The sequence below is a fragment of the Hemitrygon akajei genome, chromosome 11 (assembly GCF_048418815.1).
Source record: "Hemitrygon akajei chromosome 11, sHemAka1.3, whole genome shotgun sequence".
NCBI lineage: Eukaryota > Metazoa > Chordata > Chondrichthyes > Myliobatiformes > Dasyatidae > Hemitrygon > Hemitrygon akajei.
In genome coordinates, this window is record NC_133134.1 from 66,090,434 (window position 1) to 66,118,266 (window position 27,833).

General features: G+C 38.7%; 1 protein-coding gene across 1 annotated transcript in view; it reads left to right on the forward strand.

Annotated features, from left to right (window-relative positions):
* Positions 1 to 27,833, forward strand: part of LOC140735668 (protein ELFN1-like) — a 781,662-nt gene that overhangs the window by 507,235 nt on the left and 246,594 nt on the right. The gene's annotated exons all lie outside the window — the stretch shown is intronic.

Below are 27,833 nucleotides of genomic sequence, written 5' to 3' on the forward strand. Positions count from 1 at the left end.
ATTCTTACCACTGTGATTAAACATTCCCCAATATCACATCATTCTTACGACTGAGATCAATCATTCCACCCATATCAGATCATTCTTACCACCAAGATCAAACATTCACCCCCATATCAGAACAATCATACCACTGAGATCAATCATTCCCCCCATAAATCAATCAATCTTACCACTGAGATCAAACATTCCCACACATATCAGATCACTCTTATCACCGAGATCAAACATTTCCCCCTGTATCATATCATTCTTACCACTGAGATCAAACATTCCCCCCTGTATCAGATCATTGTTACCACTGAGATCAAGCCTTTACCCCTGTATCAAATCATTCTTACTACTCAGATCAAACATTCCCACCCTGTATCATATCATTCTTAATACTGACATCAAACATTGGCACATAGCAGAACATTCTTACTATTGAGATAAAACATTCCCCCAAATTAGATCATTTTTACTACTGAGATCAAACAGTCGCCCCTGTATCAGATCATTCTTACCACTAAGATCAAACATTCCACCACATATCAGATCATTCTTACCACCGAGATCAAATATTACCCCCATATCAGATCATTCTTACCATTGAAAATCAAACATTCCACCCCTGTATCAGATCATTCTTACCACTGGGATCAAATATTACCCCCATATCAGATCATTCTTACCATTGAAAATCAAACATTCCACCACGTATCAGATCATTCTTACCACCGAGATCAAATATTACCCCCATATCAGATCATTCTTACCATTGAAAATCAAACATTCCACCCCTGTATCAAATCATTCTTACCAACGAGAACAAATATTTCCCCCTTTATCAGATCATTCTTGCCACCGAGATCAATCATTCCCCCAATATAAGATCATTCTTACCACTGAGATCAAACATTCCCCCATGTATCAGATCATTCTTACCACTGAGATCAAGCCTTTACCCCTGTATCAGATCATTCTTACTACTCAGATCAAACATTCCCACCCTGTATCATATCATTCTTAATACTGACATCAAACATTGGCACATAGCAGAACATTCTTACTATTGAGATAAAACATTCCCCCAAATTAGATCATTTTTACTACTGAGATCAAACAGTCGCCCCTGTATCAGATCATTCTTACCACTAAGATCAAACATTCCCCCTGTATCAGATCATTCTTGCCACCGCGATCAAACATTCCCAACTATATCAGATCATTCTTACCACCGAGATCAAACATTCCCCCCCATATCAGATCAATCTTACAACTGAGATCAAACATTCCCACACATATCAGATCATTCTTGCAACCGAGATCAAACATTTCCTCACAAATCATATCATTCTTACTTTTCAGATCTAACATTCCCCAATATCACATCATTTTTACGACTGAGATCAATCATTCCCCCATATAAGACTATTCTTACCACTGAGATCAAACATTCCCCTCGTATCAGATCATTCTTACCACGGAGATCAAACATTCCCTCATATCAGATCATTCTTACCACTGAGATCAAACATTCCCCGATGTATCAGATCATTCTTACCAACGAGAACAAATATTTCCCCCTTTATCAGATCATTCTTGCCACCGAGATCAAACAATCCCAACTATATCAGATCATTCTTACCACCGAGATCAAACATTCGCCCCATATCAGATCATTCTTACGACAGAGATCAAACATTCCCCACTGTATCAGATCATTCTTACCACTGTGATTAAACATTCCCCAATATCACATCATTCTTACCACCGAGATCAAACATTCCACCCATATCAGATCATTCTTACCACCGAGATCAAACATTTCCTCCCAAATCAGATCATTCTTACCACCGAGATCAAACATTCCCCCCCATATCAGATCACTCTTATCACCGAGATCAAACATTTCCCCCTGTATCATATCATTCTTACCACTGAGATCAAACATTCCCCCCTGTATCAGATCATTGTTACCACTGAGATCAAGCCTTTACTCCTGTATCAGATCATTCTTACTACTCAGATCAAACATTCCCACCCTGTATCATATCATTCTTAATACTGACGTCAAACATTGGCACATAGCAGAACATTCTTACTATTGAGATAAAACATTCCCCCAAATTAGATCATTTTTACTACTGAGATCAAACAGTCGCTCCTGTATCAGATCATTCTTACCACTAAGATCAAACATTCCCCCACATATCAGATCATTCTTACCACTGAGATCAAATATTACCCCCATATCAGATCATTCTTACCACTGAAAATCAAACATTCCACCCCTGTATCAGATGATTCTTACCACTGGGATCAAACATCCCCCCTGTATCAGCTCATTCTTACAACTGAGATCAAACATTCCCCCCTGTATCAGATCATTCTTACCACTGAGATCAAACATTCCCCAATATCACATCATTTTTACGACTGAGATCAATCATTCCCCCATATAAGACTATTCTTACCACTGAGATCAAACATTCTCCCGTATCAGATCATTCTTACCGCTGAGATCAAACATTCCGTAATATCACATCATTTTTACGACTGAGATCAATCATTCCCCCAATATAAGATCATTCTTACCACTGAGATCAAACATTCCCCCCTGTATCAGATCATTGTTACCACTGAGATCAAGCCTTTACCCCTGTATCAGATCATTCTTACTACTCAGATCAAACATTCCCACCCTGTATCATATCATTCTTAATACTGACATCAAACATTGGCACATAGCAGAACATTCTTACTATTGAGATAAAACATTCCCCCAAATCAGATCATTTTTAATACTGAGATCAAACAGTCGCCCCTGTATCAGATCATTCTTACCACTAAGATCAAACATTCCCCCACATATCAGATCATTGTTACCAGCGAGACCAAATATTACCCCCATATCAGATCATTCTTACCACTGAAAATCAAACATTCAACCCCTGTATCAGATGATTCTTACCACTGGGATCAAACATCCCCCCTGTATCAGATCATTCTTACAACTGAGATCAAACATTCCCCCCTGTATCAGATCATTCTTACCGCTGAGATCAAACATTCCGTAATATCACATCATTTTTATGACTGAGATCAATCATTCCCCCATATAAGACTATTCTTACCACTGAGATCAAACATTCCCCACTTATCAGATCATTCTTACCGCTGAGATCAAACATTCCGTAATATCACATCATTTTTACGACTGAGATCAATCATCCCCCCAATATAAGATCATTCTTACCACTGAGATCAAACATTCCCCCATGTATTAGATCATTCTTACCAACGAGAACAAATATTTCCCCCTTTATCAGATCATTCTTGCCACCGAGATCAAACATTCCCAACTATATCAGATCATTCTTACCACCGAGATCAAACATTCGCCCCATATCAGATCATTCTTACGACAGAGATCAAACATTCCCCACTGTATCAGATCATTCTTGCCACTGTGATTAAACATTCCCCAATATCACATCATTCTTACGACTGAGATCAATCATTCCACCCATAACAGATCATTCTTACCACCAAGATCAAACATTCCCCCCCATATCATATCATTCTTACCACTGAGATCAAACATTTCCCGATGTATCAGATCATTCTTACCAACGAGAACAAATATTTCCCCCTTTATCAGATCATTCTTGCCACCGAGATCAAACAATCCCAACTATATCAGATCATTCTTACCACCGAGATCAAACATTCGCCCAATATCAGATCATTCTTACGACAGAGATCAAACATTCCCCACTGTATCAAATCATTCTTACCACTGTGATTAAACATTCCCCAATATCACATCATTCTTACGACTGAGATCAATCATTCCACCCATATCAGATCATTCTTACCACCAAGATCAAACATTCACCCCCATATCAGATCAATCATACCACTGAGATCAATCATTCCCACACATATCAGATCACTCTTATCACCGAGATCAAACATTTCCCCCTGTATCATATCATTCTTACCACTAAGATCAAACATTCCCCCACATATCAGATCATTCTTACCACCGAGATCAAATATTACCCCCATATCAGATCATTCTTACCACTGAAAATCAAACATTCCACCCCTGTATCAGATGATTCTTACCACTTGGATCAAACATCCCCCCTGTATCAGATCATTCTTACAACTGAGATCAAACATTCCCCCATATAAGACTATTCTTACCACTGAGATCAAACATTCCCCTCGTATCAGATCATTCTTACCACGGAGATCAAACATTCCCTCATATCAGATCATTCTTACCACTGAGATCAAACATTCCCCGATGTATCAGATCATTCTTACCAACGAGAACAAATATTTCCCCCTTTATCAGATCATTCTTGCCACCGAGATCAAACAATCCCAACTATATCAGATCATTCTTACCACCGAGATCAAACATTCGCCCCATATCAGATCATTCTTACGACAGAGATCAAACATTCCCCACTGTATCAGATCATTCTTACCACTGTGATTAAACATTCCCCAATATCACATCATTCTTACCACCGAGATCAAACATTCCACCCATATCAGATCATTCTTACCACCGAGATCAAACATTTCCTCCCAAATCAGATCATTCTTACCACCGAGATCAAACATTCCCCCCCATATCAGATCACTCTTATCACCGAGATCAAACATTTCCCCCTGTATCATATCATTCTTACCACTGAGATCAAACATTCCCCCCTGTATCAGATCATTGTTACCACTGAGATCAAGCCTTTACTCCTGTATCAGATCATTCTTACTACTCAGATCAAACATTCCCACCCTGTATCATATCATTCTTAATACTGACGTCAAACATTGGCACATAGCAGAACATTCTTACTATTGAGATAAAACATTCCCCCAAATTAGATCATTTTTACTACTGAGATCAAACAGTCGCTCCTGTATCAGATCATTCTTACCACTAAGATCAAACATTCCCCCACATATCAGATCATTCTTACCACTGAGATCAAATATTACCCCCATATCAGATCATTCTTACCACTGAAAATCAAACATTCCACCCCTGTATCAGATGATTCTTACCACTGGGATCAAACATCCCCCCTGTATCAGATCATTCTTACAACTGAGATCAAACATTCCCCCCTGTATCAGATCATTCTTACCACTGAGATCAAACATTCCCCAATATCACATCATTTTTACGACTGAGATCAATCATTCCCCCATATAAGACTATTCTTACCACTGAGATCAAACATTCTCCCGTATCAGATCATTCTTACCGCTGAGATCAAACATTCCGTAATATCACATCATTTTTACGACTGAGATCAATCATTCCCCCAATATAAGATCATTCTTACCACTGAGATCAAACATTCCCCCCTGTATCAGATCATTGTTACCACTGAGATCAAGCCTTTACCCCTGTATCAGATCATTCTTACTACTCAGATCAAACATTCCCACCCTGTATCATATCATTCTTAATACTGACATCAAACATTGGCACATAGCAGAACATTCTTACTATTGAGATAAAACATTCCCCCAAATCAGATCATTTTTAATACTGAGATCAAACAGTCGCCCCTGTATCAGATCATTCTTACCACTAAGATCAAACATTCCCCCACATATCAGATCATTGTTACCAGCGAGACCAAATATTACCCCCATATCAGATCATTCTTACCACTGAAAATCAAACATTCAACCCCTGTATCAGATGATTCTTACCACTGGGATCAAACATCCCCCCTGTATCAGATCATTCTTACAACTGAGATCAAACATTCCCCCCTGTATCAGATCATTCTTACCGCTGAGATCAAACATTCCGTAATATCACATCATTTTTATGACTGAGATCAATCATTCCCCCATATAAGACTATTCTTACCACTGAGATCAAACATTCCCCACGTATCAGATCATTCTTACCGCTGAGATCAAACATTCCGTAATATCACATCATTTTTACGACTGAGATCAATCATCCCCCCAATATAAGATCATTCTTACCACTGAGATCAAACATTCCCCCATGTATTAGATCATTCTTACCAACGAGAACAAATATTTCCCCCTTTATCAGATCATTCTTGCCACCGAGATCAAACATTCCCAACTATATCAGATCATTCTTACCACCGAGATCAAACATTCGCCCCATATCAGATCATTCTTACGACAGAGATCAAACATTCCCCACTGTATCAGATCATTCTTGCCACTGTGATTAAACATTCCCCAATATCACATCATTCTTACGACTGAGATCAATCATTCCACCCATAACAGATCATTCTTACCACCAAGATCAAACATTCCCCCCCATATCATATCATTCTTACCACTGAGATCAAACATTTCCCGATGTATCAGATCATTCTTACCAACGAGAACAAATATTTCCCCCTTTATCAGATCATTCTTGCCACCGAGATCAAACAATCCCAACTATATCAGATCATTCTTACCACCGAGATCAAACATTCGCCCAATATCAGATCATTCTTACGACAGAGATCAAACATTCCCCACTGTATCAAATCATTCTTACCACTGTGATTAAACATTCCCCAATATCACATCATTCTTACGACTGAGATCAATCATTCCACCCATATCAGATCATTCTTACCACCAAGATCAAACATTCACCCCCATATCAGATCAATCATACCACTGAGATCAATCATTCCCACACATATCAGATCACTCTTATCACCGAGATCAAACATTTCCCCCTGTATCATATCATTCTTACCACTAAGATCAAACATTCCCCCACATATCAGATCATTCTTACCACCGAGATCAAATATTACCCCCATATCAGATCATTCTTACCACTGAAAATCAAACATTCCACCCCTGTATCAGATGATTCTTACCACTTGGATCAAACATCCCCCCTGTATCAGATCATTCTTACAACTGAGATCAAACATTCCCCCTGTATCAGATCATTCTTACCACTGAGATCAAACATTCCCCAATATCACATCATTTTTACGACTGAGATCAATCATTCCCCCATATAAGACTATTCTTACCACTGAGATCAAACATTCCCCCCGTATCAGATCATTCTTACCACTGAGATCAAGCCTTTACCCCTGTATCAGATCATTCTTACTACTCAGATCAAACATTCCCACCCTGTATCATATCATTCTTAATACTGACATCAAACATTGGCACATAGCAGAACATTCTTACTATTGAGATAAAACATTCCCCCAAATTAGATCATTTTTTCTACTGAGATCAAACAGTCGCCCCTGTATCAGATCATTCTTGCCACCGAGATCAAACATTCCCAACTATATCAGATCAATCTTACCACTGAGATCAAACATTCCCACACATATCAGATCATTCTTACCACCGAGATCAAACATTTCCCCACAAATCAGATCATTCTTACTTTTAAGATCTAACATTCCCCAATATCACATCATTTTTATGACTGAGATCAATCATTCACCCCATATAAGACTATTCTTACCACTGAGATCAAACATTCCCCTCGTATCAGATCATTCTTATCAACGAGAACAAATATTTCCCCCTTTATCAGATCATTCTTGCCACCGAGATCAAACAATCCCAACTATATCAGATCATTCTTACCACCGAGATCAAGCCTTTACCCCTGTATCAGATCATTCTTACTACTCAGATCAAACATTCCCACCCTGTATCATATCATTCTTAATACTGACATCAAACATTGGCACATAGCAGAACATTCTTACTATTGAGATAAAACATTCCCCCAAATTAGATCATTTTTACTACTGAGATCAAACAGTCGCCCCTGTATCAGATCATTCTTACCACTAAGATCAAACATTCCCCCACATATCAGATCATTCTTACCAACGAGAACAAATATTTCCCCCTTTATCAGATCATTCTTGCCACCGAGATCAAACAATCCCAACTATATCAGATCATTCTTACCACCGAGATCAAACATTCGCCCCATATCAGATCATTCTTACGACAGAGATCAAACATTGCCCACTGTATCAGATCATTCTTACCACTGTGATTAAACATTCCCCAATATCACATCATTCTTACCACCGAGATCAAACATTCCACACATATCAGATCATTCTTACCACCGAGATCAAACATTTCCCCCCAAATCAGATCATTCTTACCACCGAGATCAAACATTCCCCCCCATATCAGATCACTCTTATCACCGAGATCAAACATTTCCCCCTGTATCATATCATTCTTACCACTGAGATCAAACATTCCCCCCTGTATCAGATCATTGTTACCACTGAGATCAAGCTATTACCCCTGTATCAGATCATTCTTACTACTCAGATCAAACATTCCCACCCTGTATCATATCATTCTTAATACTGACGTCAAACATTGGCACATAGCAGAACATTCTTACTATTGAGATAAAACATTCCCCCAAATTAGATCATTTTTACTACTGAGATCAAACAGTCGCCCCTGTATCAGATCATTCTTACCACTAAGATCAAACATTCCACCACATATCAGATCATTCTTACCACCGAGATCAAATATTACCCCCATATCAGATCATTCTTACCATTGAAAATCAAACATTCCACCCCTGTATCAGATCATTCTTACCACTGGGATCAAATATTACCCCCATATCAGATCATTCTTACCATTGAAAATCAAACATTCCACCACATATCAGATCATTCTTACCACCGAGATCAAATATTACCCCCATATCAGATCATTCTTACCATTGAAAATCAAACATTCCACCCCTGTATCAAATCATTCTTACCAACGAGAACAAATATTTCCCCCTTTATCAGATCATTCTTGCCACCGAGATCAAACATTCCCAACTATATCAGATCAATCTTACCACTGAGATCAAACATTCCCACACATATCAGATCATTCTTACCACCGAGATCAAACATTTCCCCACAAATCAGATCATTCTTACTTTTAAGATCTAACATTCCCCAATATCACATCATTTTTATGACTGAGATCAATCATTCACCCCATATAAGACTATTCTTACCACTGAGATCAAACATTCCCCTCGTATCAGATCATTCTTATCAACGAGAACAAATATTTCCCCCTTTATCAGATCATTCTTGCCACCGAGATCAAACAATCCCAACTATATCAGATCATTCTTACCACCGAGATCAAGCCTTTACCCCTGTATCAGATCATTCTTACTACTCAGATCAAACATTCCCACCCTGTATGATATCATTCTTAATACTGACATCAAACATTGGCACATAGCAGAACATTCTTACTATTGAGATAAAACATTCCCCCAAATTAGATCATTTTTACTACTGAGATCAAACAGTCGCCCCTGTATCAGATCATTCTTACCACTAAGATCAAACATTCCCCCACATATCAGATCATTCTTACCAACGAGAACAAATATTTCCCCCTTTATCAGATCATTCTTGCCACCGAGATCAAACAATCCCAACTATATCAGATCATTCTTACCACCGAGATCAAACATTCGCCCCATATCAGATCATTCTTACGACAGAGATCAAACATTGCCCACTGTATCAGATCATTCTTACCACTGTGATTAAACATTCCCCAATATCACATCATTCTTACCACCGAGATCAAACATTCCACCCATATCAGATCATTCTTACCACCGAGATCAAACATTTCCCCCCAAATCAGATCATTCTTACCACCGAGATCAAACATTCCCCCCCATATCAGATCACTCTTATCACCGAGATCAAACATTTCCCCCTGTATCATATCATTCTTACCACTGAGATCAAACATTCCCCCCTGTATCAGATCATTGTTACCACTGAGATCAAGCTATTACCCCTGTATCAGATCATTCTTACTACTCAGATCAAACATTCCCACCCTGTATCATATCATTCTTAATACTGACGTCAAACATTGGCACATAGCAGAACATTCTTACTATTGAGATAAAACATTCCCCCAAATTAGATCATTTTTACTACTGAGATCAAACAGTCGCTCCTGTATCAGATCATTCTTACCACTAAGATCAAACATTCCCCCACATATCAGATCATTCTTACCACTGAGATCAAATATTACCCCCATATCAGATCATTCTTACCACTGAAAATCAAACATTCCACCCCTGTATCAGATGATTCTTACCACTGGGATCAAACATCCCCCCTGTATCAGATCATTCTTACCACTGAGATCAAACATTCCCCAATATCACATCATTTTTACGACTGAGATCAATCATTCCCCCATATAAGACTATTCTTACCACTGAGATCAAACATTCTCCCGTATCAGATCATTCTTACCGCTGAGATCAAACATTCCGTAATATCACATCATTTTTACGACTGAGATCAATCATTCCCCCAATATAAGATCATTCTTACCACTGAGATCAAACATTCCCCCCTGTATCAGATCATTGTTACCACTGAGATCAAGCCTTTACCCCTGTATCAGATCATTCTTACTACTCAGATCAAACATTCCCCCCCGTATCAGATCAATCTTACCACTGAGATCAAACATTCCCACACATATCAGATCATTCTTACTATTGAGATAAATCATTCCCCCATATCAGATCATTTTTAATACTGAGATCAAACAGTCGCCCCTGTATCAGATCATTCTTACCACTAAGATCAAACATTCCAACACATATCAGATCATTGTTACCAGCAAGACCAAATATTACCCCCATATCAGATCATTCTTACCACTGAAAATCAAACATTCCACCCCTGTATCAGATCATTCTTACCACCGAGATCAAACATTCCCCCCCATATCAGATCAATCTTACCACTCAGATCAAACATTCCCACACATATCAGATCATTCTTACCACTAATATCAAACATTCCCCCACATATCAGATCATTGTTACCACTGAAAATCAAACATTCCACCCCTGTATCAGATCATTCTTACCACTGGGATCAAACATCCCCCCTGTATCAGATCATTCTTACAACTGAGATCAAACATTCCCCCCGTATCAGATCATTCTTACCACTGAGATCAAATATTCCCCAATATCACATCATTTTTACGACTGAGATCAATCATTCCCCCATATAAGACTATTCTTACCACTAAGATCAAACATTCCCCCACATATCAGATCATTCTTACCACTGAGATCAAATATTACCCCCATATCAGATCATTCTTACCACTGAAAATCAAACATTCCACCCCTGTATCAGATGATTCTTACCACTGGGATCAAACATCCCCCCTGTATCAGATCATTCTTACAACTGAGATCAAACATTCCCCCCTGTATCAGATCATTCTTACCACTGAGATCAAACATTCCCCAATATCACATCATTTTTACGACTGAGATCAATCATTCCCCCATATAAGACTATTCTTACCACTGAGATCAAACATTCTCCCGTATCAGATCATTCTTACCGCTGAGATCAAACATTCCGTAATATCACATCATTTTTACGACTGAGATCAATCATTCCCCCAATATAAGATCATTCTTACCACTGAGATCAAACATTCCCCCCTGTATCAGATCATTGTTACCACTGAGATCAAGCCTTTACCCCTGTATCAGATCATTCTTACTACTCAGATCAAACATTCCCACCCTGTATCATATCATTCTTAATACTGACATCAAACATTGGCACATAGCAGAACATTCTTACTATTGAGATAAAACATTCCCCCAAATCAGATCATTTTTAATACTGAGATCAAACAGTCGCCCCTGTATCAGATCATTCTTACCACTAAGATCAAACATTCCCCCACATATCAGATCATTGTTACCAGCGAGACCAAATATTACCCCCATATCAGATCATTCTTACCACTGAAAATCAAACATTCAACCCCTGTATCAGATGATTCTTACCACTGGGATCAAACATCCCCCCTGTATCAGATCATTCTTACAACTGAGATCAAACATTCCCCCCTGTATCAGATCATTCTTACCGCTGAGATCAAACATTCCGTAATATCACATCATTTTTATGACTGAGATCAATCATTCCCCCATATAAGACTATTCTTACCACTGAGATCAAACATTCCCCACGTATCAGATCATTCTTACCGCTGAGATCAAACATTCCGTAATATCACATCATTTTTACGACTGAGATCAATCATCCCCCCAATATAAGATCATTCTTACCACTGAGATCAAACATTCCCCCATGTATTAGATCATTCTTACCAACGAGAACAAATATTTCCCCCTTTATCAGATCATTCTTGCCACCGAGATCAAACATTCCCAACTATATCAGATCATTCTTACCACCGAGATCAAACATTCGCCCCATATCAGATCATTCTTACGACAGAGATCAAACATTCCCCACTGTATCAGATCATTCTTGCCACTGTGATTAAACATTCCCCAATATCACATCATTCTTACGACTGAGATCAATCATTCCACCCATAACAGATCATTCTTACCACCAAGATCAAACATTCCCCCCCATATCATATCATTCTTACCACTGAGATCAAACATTTCCCGATGTATCAGATCATTCTTACCAACGAGAACAAATATTTCCCCCTTTATCAGATCATTCTTGCCACCGAGATCAAACAATCCCAACTATATCAGATCATTCTTACCACCGAGATCAAACATTCGCCCAATATCAGATCATTCTTACGACAGAGATCAAACATTCCCCACTGTATCAAATCATTCTTACCACTGTGATTAAACATTCCCCAATATCACATCATTCTTACGACTGAGATCAATCATTCCACCCATATCAGATCATTCTTACCACCAAGATCAAACATTCACCCCCATATCAGATCAATCATACCACTGAGATCAATCATTCCCACACATATCAGATCACTCTTATCACCGAGATCAAACATTTCCCCCTGTATCATATCATTCTTACCACTAAGATCAAACATTCCCCCACATATCAGATCATTCTTACCACCGAGATCAAATATTACCCCCATATCAGATCATTCTTACCACTGAAAATCAAACATTCCACCCCTGTATCAGATGATTCTTACCACTTGGATCAAACATCCCCCCTGTATCAGATCATTCTTACAACTGAGATCAAACATTCCCCCTGTATCAGATCATTCTTACCACTGAGATCAAACATTCCCCAATATCACATCATTTTTACGACTGAGATCAATCATTCCCCCATATAAGACTATTCTTACCACTGAGATCAAACATTCCCCCCGTATCAGATCATTCTTACCACTGAGATCAAGCCTTTACCCCTGTATCAGATCATTCTTACTACTCAGATCAAACATTCCCACCCTGTATCATATCATTCTTAATACTGACATCAAACATTGGCACATAGCAGAACATTCTTACTATTGAGATAAAACATTCCCCCAAATTAGATCATTTTTTCTACTGAGATCAAACAGTCGCCCCTGTATCAGATCATTCTTGCCACCGAGATCAAACATTCCCAACTATATCAGATCAATCTTACCACTGAGATCAAACATTCCCACACATATCAGATCATTCTTACCACCGAGATCAAACATTTCCCCACAAATCAGATCATTCTTACTTTTAAGATCTAACATTCCCCAATATCACATCATTTTTATGACTGAGATCAATCATTCACCCCATATAAGACTATTCTTACCACTGAGATCAAACATTCCCCTCGTATCAGATCATTCTTATCAACGAGAACAAATATTTCCCCCTTTATCAGATCATTCTTGCCACCGAGATCAAACAATCCCAACTATATCAGATCATTCTTACCACCGAGATCAAGCCTTTACCCCTGTATCAGATCATTCTTACTACTCAGATCAAACATTCCCACCCTGTATCATATCATTCTTAATACTGACATCAAACATTGGCACATAGCAGAACATTCTTACTATTGAGATAAAACATTCCCCCAAATTAGATCATTTTTACTACTGAGATCAAACAGTCGCCCCTGTATCAGATCATTCTTACCACTAAGATCAAACATTCCCCCACATATCAGATCATTCTTACCAACGAGAACAAATATTTCCCCCTTTATCAGATCATTCTTGCCACCGAGATCAAACAATCCCAACTATATCAGATCATTCTTACCACCGAGATCAAACATTCGCCCCATATCAGATCATTCTTACGACAGAGATCAAACATTGCCCACTGTATCAGATCATTCTTACCACTGTGATTAAACATTCCCCAATATCACATCATTCTTACCACCGAGATCAAACATTCCACACATATCAGATCATTCTTACCACCGAGATCAAACATTTCCCCCCAAATCAGATCATTCTTACCACCGAGATCAAACATTCCCCCCCATATCAGATCACTCTTATCACCGAGATCAAACATTTCCCCCTGTATCATATCATTCTTACCACTAAGATCAAACATTCCCCCACATATCAGATCATTCTTACCAACGAGAACAAATATTTCCCCCTTTATCAGATCATTCTTGCCACCGAGATCAAACAATCCCAACTATATCAGATCATTCTTACCACCGAGATCAAACATTCGCCCCATATCAGATCATTCTTACGACAGAGATCAAACATTGCCCACTGTATCAGATCATTCTTACCACTGTGATTAAACATTCCCCAATATCACATCATTCTTACCACCGAGATCAAACATTCCACCCATATCAGATCATTCTTACCACCGAGATCAAACATTTCCCCCCAAATCAGATCATTCTTACCACCGAGATCAAACATTCCCCCCCATATCAGATCACTCTTATCACCGAGATCAAACATTTCCCCCTGTATCATATCATTCTTACCACTGAGATCAAACATTCCCCCCTGTATCAGATCATTGTTACCACTGAGATCAAGCTATTACCCCTGTATCAGATCATTCTTACTACTCAGATCAAACATTCCCACCCTGTATCATATCATTCTTAATACTGACGTCAAACATTGGCACATAGCAGAACATTCTTACTATTGAGATAAAACATTCCCCCAAATTAGATCATTTTTACTACTGAGATCAAACAGTCGCTCCTGTATCAGATCATTCTTACCACTAAGATCAAACATTCCCCCACATATCAGATCATTCTTACCACTGAGATCAAATATTACCCCCATATCAGATCATTCTTACCACTGAAAATCAAACATTCCACCCCTGTATCAGATGATTCTTACCACTGGGATCAAACATCCCCCCTGTATCAGATCATTCTTACCACTGAGATCAAACATTCCCCAATATCACATCATTTTTACGACTGAGATCTATCATTCCCCCATATAAGACTATTCTTACCACTGAGATCAAACATTCTCCCGTATCAGATCATTCTTACCGCTGAGATCAAACATTCCGTAATATCACATCATTTTTACGACTGAGATCAATCATTCCCCCAATATAAGATCATTCTTACCACTGAGATCAAACATTCCCCCCTGTATCAGATCATTGTTACCACTGAGATCAAGCCTTTACCCCTGTATCAGATCATTCTTACTACTCAGATCAAACATTCCCCCCCGTATCAGATCAATCTTACCACTGAGATCAAACATTCCCACACATATCAGATCATTCTTACTATTGAGATAAATCATTCCCCCATATCAGATCATTTTTAATACTGAGATCAAACAGTCGCCCCTGTATCAGATCATTCTTACCACTAAGATCAAACATTCCAACACATATCAGATCATTGTTACCAGCAAGACCAAATATTACCCCCATATCAGATCATTCTTACCACTGAAAATCAAACATTCCACCCCTGTATCAGATCATTCTTACCACCGAGATCAAACATTCCCCCCCATATCAGATCAATCTTACCACTGAGATCAAACATTCCCACACATATCAGATCATTCTTACCACTAATATCAAACATTCCCCCACATATCAGATCATTGTTACCACTGAAAATCAAACATTCCACCCCTGTATCAGATCATTCTTACCACTGGGATCAAACATCCCCCCTGTATCAGATCATTCTTACAACTGAGATCAAACATTCCCCCCGTATCAGATCATTCTTACCACTGAGATCAAATATTCCCCAATATCACATCATTTTTACGACTGAGATCAATCATTCCCCCATATAAGACTATTCTTACCACTAAGATCAAACATTCCCCCACATATCAGATCATTCTTACCACTGAGATCAAATATTACCCCCATATCAGATCATTCTTACCACTGAAAATCAAACATTCCACCCCTGTATCAGATGATTCTTACCACTGGGATCAAACATCCCCCCTGTATCAGATCATTCTTACAACTGAGATCAAACATTCCCCCCTGTATCAGATCATTCTTACCACTGAGATCAAACATTCCCCAATATCACATCATTTTTACGACTGAGATCAATCATTCCCCCATATAAGACTATTCTTACCACTGAGATCAAACATTCTCCCGTATCAGATCATTCTTACCGCTGAGATCAAACATTCCGTAATATCACATCATTTTTACGACTGAGATCAATCATTCCCCCAATATAAGATCATTCTTACCACTGAGATCAAACATTCCCCCCTGTATCAGATCATTGTTACCACTGAGATCAAGCCTTTACCCCTGTATCAGATCATTCTTACTACTCAGATCAAACATTCCCACCCTGTATCATATCATTCTTAATACTGACATCAAACATTGGCACATAGCAGAACATTCTTACTATTGAGATAAAACATTCCCCCAAATCAGATCATTTTTAATACTGAGATCAAACAGTCGCCCCTGTATCAGATCATTCTTACCACTAAGATCAAACATTCCCCCACATATCAGATCATTGTTACCAGCGAGACCAAATATTACCCCCATATCAGATCATTCTTACCACTGAAAATCAAACATTCAACCCCTGTATCAGATGATTCTTACCACTGGGATCAAACATCCCCCCTGTATCAGATCATTCTTACAACTGAGATCAAACATTCCCCCCTGTATCAGATCATTCTTACCGCTGAGATCAAACATTCCGTAATATCACATCATTTTTATGACTGAGATCAATCATTCCCCCATATAAGACTATTCTTACCACTGAGATCAAACATTCCCCACTTATCAGATCATTCTTACCGCTGAGATCAAACATTCCGTAATATCACATCATTTTTACGACTGAGATCAATCATCCCCCCAATATAAGATCATTCTTACCACTGAGATCAAACATTCCCCCATGTATTAGATCATTCTTACCAACGAGAACAAATATTTCCCCCTTTATCAGATCATTCTTGCCACCGAGATCAAACATTCCCAACTATATCAGATCATTCTTACCACCGAGATCAAACATTCGCCCCATATCAGATCATTCTTACGACAGAGATCAAACATTCCCCACTGTATCAGATCATTCTTGCCACTGTGATTAAACATTCCCCAATATCACATCATTCTTACGACTGAGATCAATCATTCCACCCATAACAGATCATTCTTACCACCAAGATCAAACATTCCCCCCCATATCATATCATTCTTACCACTGAGATCAAACATTTCCCGATGTATCAGATCATTCTTACCAACGAGAACAAATATTTCCCCCTTTATCAGATCATTCTTGCCACCGAGATCAAACAATCCCAACTATATCAGATCATTCTTACCACCGAGATCAAACATTCGCCCAATATCAGATCATTCTTACGACAGAGATCAAACATTCCCCACTGTATCAAATCATTCTTACCACTGTGATTAAACATTCCCCAATATCACATCATTCTTACGACTGAGATCAATCATTCCACCCATATCAGATCATTCTTACCACCAAGATCAAACATTCACCCCCATATCAGATCAATCATACCACTGAGATCAATCATTCCCACACATATCAGATCACTCTTATCACCGAGATCAAACATTTCCCCCTGTATCATATCATTCTTACCACTAAGATCAAACATTCCCCCACATATCAGATCATTCTTACCACCGAGATCAAATATTACCCCCATATCAGATCATTCTTACCACTGAAAATCAAACATTCCACCCCTGTATCAGATGATTCTTACCACTTGGATCAAACATCCCCCCTGTATCAGATCATTCTTACAACTGAGATCAAACATTCCCCCTGTATCAGATCATTCTTACCACTGAGATCAAACATTCCCCAATATCACATCATTTTTACGACTGAGATCAATCATTCCCCCATATAAGACTATTCTTACCACTGAGATCAAACATTCCCCCCGTATCAGATCATTCTTACCACTGAGATCAAGCCTTTACCCCTGTATCAGATCATTCTTACTACTCAGATCAAACATTCCCACCCTGTATCATATCATTCTTAATACTGACATCAAACATTGGCACATAGCAGAACATTCTTACTATTGAGATAAAACATTCCCCCAAATTAGATCATTTTTTCTACTGAGATCAAACAGTCGCCCCTGTATCAGATCATTCTTGCCACCGAGATCAAACATTCCCAACTATATCAGATCAATCTTACCACTGAGATCAAACATTCCCACACATATCAGATCATTCTTACCACCGAGATCAAACATTTCCCCACAAATCAGATCATTCTTACTTTTAAGATCTAACATTCCCCAATATCACATCATTTTTATGACTGAGATCAATCATTCACCCCATATAAGACTATTCTTACCACTGAGATCAAACATTCCCCTCGTATCAGATCATTCTTATCAACGAGAACAAATATTTCCCCCTTTATCAGATCATTCTTGCCACCGAGATCAAACAATCCCAACTATATCAGATCATTCTTACCACCGAGATCAAGCCTTTACCCCTGTATCAGATCATTCTTACTACTCAGATCAAACATTCCCACCCTGTATCATATCATTCTTAATACTGACATCAAACATTGGCACATAGCAGAACATTCTTACTATTGAGATAAAACATTCCCCCAAATTAGATCATTTTTACTACTGAGATCAAACAGTCGCCCCTGTATCAGATCATTCTTACCACTAAGATCAAACATTCCCCCACATATCAGATCATTCTTACCAACGAGAACAAATATTTCCCCCTTTATCAGATCATTCTTGCCACCGAGATCAAACAATCCCAACTATATCAGATCATTCTTACCACCGAGATCAAACATTCGCCCCATATCAGATCATTCTTACGACAGAGATCAAACATTGCCCACTGTATCAGATCATTCTTACCACTGTGATTAAACATTCCCCAATATCACATCATTCTTACCACCGAGATCAAACATTCCACACATATCAGATCATTCTTACCACCGAGATCAAACATTTCCCCCCAAATCAGATCATTCTTACCACCGAGATCAAACATTCCCCCCCATATCAGATCACTCTTATCACCGAGATCAAACATTTCCCCCTGTATCATATCATTCTTACCACTGAGATCAAACATTCCCCCCTGTATCAGATCATTGTTACCACTGAGATCAAGCTATTACCCCTGTATCAGATCATTCTTACTACTCAGATCAAACATTCCCACCCTGTATCATATCATTCTTAATACTGACGTCAAACATTGGCACATAGCAGAACATTCTTACTATTGAGATAAAACATTCCCCCAAATTAGATCATTTTTACTACTGAGATCAAACAGTCGCCCCTGTATCAGATCATTCTTACCACTAAGATCAAACATTCCACCACATATCAGATCATTCTTACCACCGAGATCAAATATTACCCCCATATCAGATCATTCTTACCATTGAAAATCAAACATTCCACCCCTGTATCAGATCATTCTTACCACTGGGATCAAATATTACCCCCATATCAGATCATTCTTACCATTGAAAATCAAACATTCCACCACATATCAGATCATTCTTACCACCGAGATCAAATATTACCCCCATATCAGATCATTCTTACCATTGAAAATCAAACATTCCACCCCTGTATCAAATCATTCTTACCAACGAGAACAAATATTTCCCCCTTTATCAGATCATTCTTGCCACCGAGATCAAACATTCCCAACTATATCAGATCAATCTTACCACTGAGATCAAACATTCCCACACATATCAGATCATTCTTACCACCGAGATCAAACATTTCCCCACAAATCAGATCATTCTTACTTTTAAGATCTAACATTCCCCAATATCACATCATTTTTATGACTGAGATCAATCATTCACCCCATATAAGACTATTCTTACCACTGAGATCAAACATTCCCCTCGTATCAGATCATTCTTATCAACGAGAACAAATATTTCCCCCTTTATCAGATCATTCTTGCCACCGAGATCAAACAATCCCAACTATATCAGATCATTCTTACCACCGAGATCAAGCCTTTACCCCTGTATCAGATCATTCTTACTACTCAGATCAAACATTCCCACCCTGTATCATATCATTCTTAATACTGACATCAAACATTGGCACATAGCAGAACATTCTTACTATTGAGATAAAACATTCCCCCAAATTAGATCATTTTTACTACTGAGATCAAACAGTCGCCCCTGTATCAGATCATTCTTACCACTAAGATCAAACATTCCCCCACATATCAGATCATTCTTACCAACGAGAACAAATATTTCCCCCTTTATCAGATCATTCTTGCCACCGAGATCAAACAATCCCAACTATATCAGATCATTCTTACCACCGAGATCAAACATTCGCCCCATATCAGATCATTCTTACGACAGAGATCAAACATTGCCCACTGTATCAGATCATTCTTACCACTGTGATTAAACATTCCCCAATATCACATCATTCTTACCACCGAGATCAAACATTCCACCCATATCAGATCATTCTTACCACCGAGATCAAACATTTCCCCCCAAATCAGATCATTCTTACCACCGAGATCAAACATTCCCCCCCATATCAGATCACTCTTATCACCGAGATCAAACATTTCCCCCTGTATCATATCATTCTTACCACTGAGATCAAACATTCCCCCCTGTATCAGATCATTGTTACCACTGAGATCAAGCTATTACCCCTGTATCAGATCATTCTTACTACTCAGATCAAACATTCCCACCCTGTATCATATCATTCTTAATACTGACGTCAAACATTGGCACATAGCAGAACATTCTTACTATTGAGATAAAACATTCCCCCAAATTAGATCATTTTTACTACTGAGATCAAACAGTCGCTCCTGTATCAGATCATTCTTACCACTAAGATCAAACATTCCCCCACATATCAGATCATTCTTACCACTGAGATCAAATATTACCCCCATATCAGATCATTCTTACCACTGAAAATCAAACATTCCACCCCTGTATCAGATGATTCTTACCACTGGGATCAAACATCCCCCCTGTATCAGATCATTCTTACCACTGAGATCAAACATTCCCCAATATCACATCATTTTTACGACTGAGATCAATCATTCCCCCATATAAGACTATTCTTACCACTGAGATCAAACATTCTCCCGTATCAGATCATTCTTACCGCTGAGATCAAACATTCCGTAATATCACATCATTTTTACGACTGAGATCAATCATTCCCCCAATATAAGATCATTCTTACCACTGAGATCAAACATTCCCCCCTGTATCAGATCATTGTTACCACTGAGATCAAGCCTTTACCCCTGTATCAGATCATTCTTACTACTCAGATCAAACATTCCCCCCCGTATCAGATCAATCTTACCACTGAGATCAAACATTCCCACACATATCAGATCATTCTTACTATTGAGATAAATCATTCCCCCATATCAGATCATTTTTAATACTGAGATCAAACAGTCGCCCCTGTATCAGATCATTCTTACCACTAAGATCAAACATTCCAACACATATCAGATCATTGTTACCAGCAAGACCAAATATTACCCCCATATCAGATCATTCTTACCACTGAAAATCAAACATTCCACCCCTGTATCAGATCATTCTTACCACCGAGATCAAACATTCCCCCCCATATCAGATCAATCTTACCACTGAGATCAAACATTCCCACACATATCAGATCATTCTTACCACTAATATCAAACATTCCCCCACATATCAGATCATTGTTACCACTGAAAATCAAACATTCCACCCCTGTATCAGATCATTCTTACCACTGGGATCAAACATCCCCCCTGTATCAGATCATTCTTACAACTGAGATCAAACATTCCCCCCGTATCAGATCATTCTTACCACTGAGATCAAATATTCCCCAATATCACATCATTTTTACGACTGAGATCAATCATTCCCCCATATAAGACTATTCTTACCACTGAGATCAAACATTACACACGTATCAGATCATTCTTACCGCTGAGATCAAACATTCTGTAATATCAAATCATTTTTACGACTGAGATCAATCATCCCCCCAATATAAGATCATTCTTACCACTGAGATCAAACATTCCCCCATGTATTAGATCATTCTTACCAACGAGAACAAATATTTCCCCCTTTATCAGATCATTCTTGCCACCGAGATCAAACATTCCCAACTATATCAGATCATTCTTACCACCGAGATCAAACATTCGCCCCATATCAGATCATTCTTACGACAGAGAACAAACATTCCCCACTGTATCAGATCTTTCTTGCCACTGTGATTAAACATTCCCCAATATCACATCATTCTTACGACTGAGATCAATAATTCCACCCATAACAGATCATTCTTACCACCAAGATCAAACATTCCCCCCCATATCATATCATTCTTACCACTGAGATCAAACATTTCCCGATGTATCAGATCATTCTTACCAACGAGAACAAATATTTCCCCCTTTATCAGATCATTCTTGCCACCGAGATCAAACAATCCCAACTATATCAGATCATTCTTACCACCGAGATCAAACATTCGCCCAATATCAGATCATTCTTACGACAGAGATCAAACATTCCCCACTGTATCAAATCATTCTTACCACTGTGATTAAACATTCCCCAATATCACATCATTCTTACGACTGAGATCAATCATTCCACCCATATCAGATCATTCTTACCACCAAGATCAAACATTCACCCCCATATCAGATCAATCATACCACTGAGATCAATCATTCCCCCCATAAATCAATCAATCTTACCACTGAGATCAAACATTCCCACACATATCAGATCACTCTTATCACCGAGATCAAACATTTCCCCCTGTATCATATCATTCTTACCACTGAGATCAAACATTCCCCCCTGTATCAGATCATTGTTACCACTGAGATCAAGCCTTTACCCCTGTATCAAATCATTCTTACTACTCAGATCAAACATTCCCACCCTGTATCATATCATTCTTAATACTGACATCAAACATTGGCACATAGCAGAACATTCTTACTATTGAGATAAAACATTCCCCCAAATTAGATCATTTTTACTACTGAGATCAAACAGTCGCCCCATATCAGATCATTCTTACAACCGAGATCAAATATTACCCCCATATCAGATCATTCTTACCACTGAAAATCAAACATTCCACCCCTGTATCAGATGATTCTTTCCACTTGGATCAAACATCCCCCCTGTATCAGATCATTCTTACAACTGAGATCAAACATTCCCCCCTGTATCAGATCATTCTTACCACTGAGATCAAACATTCCCCAATATCACATCATTTTTACGACTGAGATCAATCATTCCCCCATATAAGACTATTCTTACCACTGAGATCAAACATTCCCCCCGTATCAGATCATTCTTACCACTGAGATCAAGCCTTTACCCCTGTATCAGATCATTCTTACCACTAAGATCAAACATTCCCCCACATATCAGATCATTCTTACCACTAAGATCAAACATTCCCCCACATATCAGATCATTCTTACCACCGAGATCAAATATTTCCCCCTTTATCAGATCATTCTTGCCACCGAGATCAAACATTCCCAACTATATCAGATCATTCTTACCACCGAGATCAAACATTCCCCCCCATATCAGATCAATCTTACCACTGAGATCAAACATTCCCACAGATATCAGATCATTCTTACCACCGAGATCAAACATTTCCCCACAAATCAGATCATACTTACTTTTAAGATCTAACATTCCCCAATATCACATCATTTTTACGACTGAGATCAATCATTCACCCCATATAAGACTATTCTTACACTGAGATCAAACATTCCCCTCGTATCAGATCATTCTTACCACGGAGATCAAACATTCCCTCATATCAGATCATTCTTACCACTGAGATCAAACATTCCCCGATGTATCAGATCATTCTTACCAACGAGAACAAATATTTCCCCCTTTATCAGATCATTCTTGCCACCGAGATCAAACAATCCCAACTATATCAGATCATTCTTACCACCGAGATCAAACATTCCACCCATATCAGATCATTCTTACTTTTAAGATCTAACATTCCCCAATATCACATCATTTTTACGACTGAGATCAATCATTCACCCCATATAAGACTATTCTTACCACTGAGATCAAACATTCCCCTCGTATCAGATCATTCTTACCAACGAGAACAAATATTTCCCCCTTTATCAGATCATTCTTGCCACCGAGATCAAACAATCCCAACTATATCAGATCATTCTTACCACCGAGATCAAACATTCGCCCCATATCAGATCATTCTTACGACAGAGATCAAACATTCCCCACTGTATCAGATCATTCTTACCACTGTGATTAAACATTCCCCAATATCACATCATTCTTACCACCGAGATCAAACATTCCACCCATATCAGATCATTCTTACCACCGAGATCAAACATTTCCCCCCAAATCAGATCATTCTTACCACCGAGATCAAACATTCCCCCCCATATCAGATCACTCTTATCACCGAGATCAAACATTTCCCCCTGTATCATATCATTCTTACCACTGAGATCAAACATTCCCCCCTGTATCAGATCATTGTTACCACTGAGATCAAGCTATTACCCCTGTATCAGATCATTCTTACTACTCAGATCAAACATTCCCACCCTGTATCATATCATTCTTAATACTGACGTCAAACATTGGCACATAGCAGAACATTCTTACTATTGAGATAAAACATTCCCCCAAATTAGATCATTTTTACTACTGAGATCAAACAGTCGCCCCTGTATCAGATCATTCTTACCACTAAGATCAAACATTCCCCCACATATCAGATCATTCTTACCACCGAGATCAAATATTACCCCCATATCAGATCATTCTTACCACTGAAAATCAAACATTCCACCCCTGTATCAGATGATTCTTACCACTTGGATCAAACATCCCCCCTGTATCAGATCATTCTTACTTTTAAGATCTAACATTCCCCAATATCACATCATTTTTACGACTGAGATCAATCATTCACCCCATATAAGACTATTCTTACACTGAGATCAAACATTCCCCTCGTATCAGATCATTCTTACCACGGAGATCAAACATTCCCTCATATCAGATCATTCTTACCACTGAGATCAAACATTCCCCGATGTATCAGATCATTCTTACCAACGAGAACAAATATTTCCCCCTTTATCAGATCATTCTTGCCACCGAGATCAAACAATCCCAACTATATCAGATCATTCTTACCACCGAGATCAAACATTCCACCCATATCAGATCATTCTTACTTTTAAGATCTAACATTCCCCAATATCACATCATTTTTACGACTGAGATCAATCATTCACCCCATATAAGACTATTCTTACCACTGAGATCAAACATTCCCCTCGTATCAGATCATTCTTACCAACGAGAACAAATATTTCCCCCTTTATCAGATCATTCTTGCCACCGAGATCAAACAATCCCAACTATATCAGATCATTCTTACCACCGAGATCAAACATTCGCCCCATATCAGATCATTCTTACGACAGAGATCAAACATTCCCCACTGTATCAGATCATTCTTACCACTGTGATTAAACATTCCCCAATATCACATCATTCTTACCACCGAGATCAAACATTCCACCCATATCAGATCATTCTTACCACCGAGATCAAACATTTCCCCCCAAATCAGATCATTCTTACCACCGAGATCAAACATTCCCCCCCATATCAGATCACTCTTATCACCGAGATCAAACATTTCCCCCTGTATCATATCATTCTTACCACTGAGATCAAACATTCCCCCCTGTATCAGATCATTGTTACCACTGAGATCAAGCTATTACCCCTGTATCAGATCATTCTTACTACTCAGATCAAACATTCCCACCCTGTATCATATCATTCTTAATACTGACGTCAAACATTGGCACATAGCAGAACATTCTTACTATTGAGATAAAACATTCCCCCAAATTAGATCATTTTTACTACTGAGATCAAACAGTCGCTCCTGTATCAGATCATTCTTACCACTAAGATCAAACATTCCCCCACATATCAGATCATTCTTACCATTGAGATCAAATATTACCCCCATATCAGATCATTCTTACCACTGAAAATGAAACATTCCACCCCTGTATCAGATGATTCTTACCACTGGGATCAAACATCCCCCCTGTATCAGATCATTCTTACCACTGAGATCAAACATTCCCCAATATCACATCATTTTTACGACTGAGATCAATCATTCCCCCATATAAGACTATTCTTACCACTGAGATCAAACATTCTCCCGTATCAGATCATTCTTACCGCTGAGATCAAACATTCCGTAATATCACATCATTTTTACGACTGAGATCAATCATTCCCCCAATATAAGATCATTCTTACCACTGAGATCAAACATTCCCCCCTGTATCAGATCATTGTTACCACTGAGATCAAGCCTTTACCCCTGTATCAGATCATTCTTACTACTCAGATCAAACATTCCCCCACATATCAGATCATTGTTACCAGCGAGACCAAATATTACCCCCATATCAGATCATTCTTACCACTGAAAATCAAACATTCCACCCCTGTATCAGATCATTCTTACCACTGGGATCAAACATCCCCCCTGTATCAGATCATTCTTACAACTGAGATCAAACATTCCCCCCGTATCAGATCATTCTTACCACTGAGATCAAACATTCCCCAATATCACATCATTTTTACGACTGAGATCAATCATTCCCCCATATAAGACTATTCTTACCAGTGAGATCAAACATTCCCCACGTATCAGATCATTCTTACCGCTGAGATCAAACATTCCGTAATATCACATCATTTTTACGACTGAGATCAATCATCCCCCCAATATAAGATCATTCTTACCACTGAGATCAAACATTCCCCCATGTATTAGATCATTCTTACCAACGAGAACAAATATTTCCCCCTTTATCAGATCATTCTTGCCACCGAGATCAAACATTCCCAACTATATCAGATCATTCTTACCACCGAGATCAAACATTCGCCCCATATCAGATCATTCTTACGACAGAGATCAAACATTCCCCCCTGTATCAGATCATTGTTACCACTGAGATCAAGCCTTTACCCCTGTATCAGATCATTCTTACTACTCAGATCAAACATTCCCCCACATATCAGATCATTGTTACCAGCGAGACCAAATATTACCCCCATATCAGATCATTCTTACCACTGAAAATCAAACATTCCACCCCTGTATCAGATCATTCTTACCACTGGGATCAAACATCCCCCCTGTATCAGATCATTCTTACAACTGAGATCAAACATTCCCCCCGTATCAGATCATTCTTACCACTGAGATCAAACATTCCCCAATATCACATCATTTTTACGACTGAGATC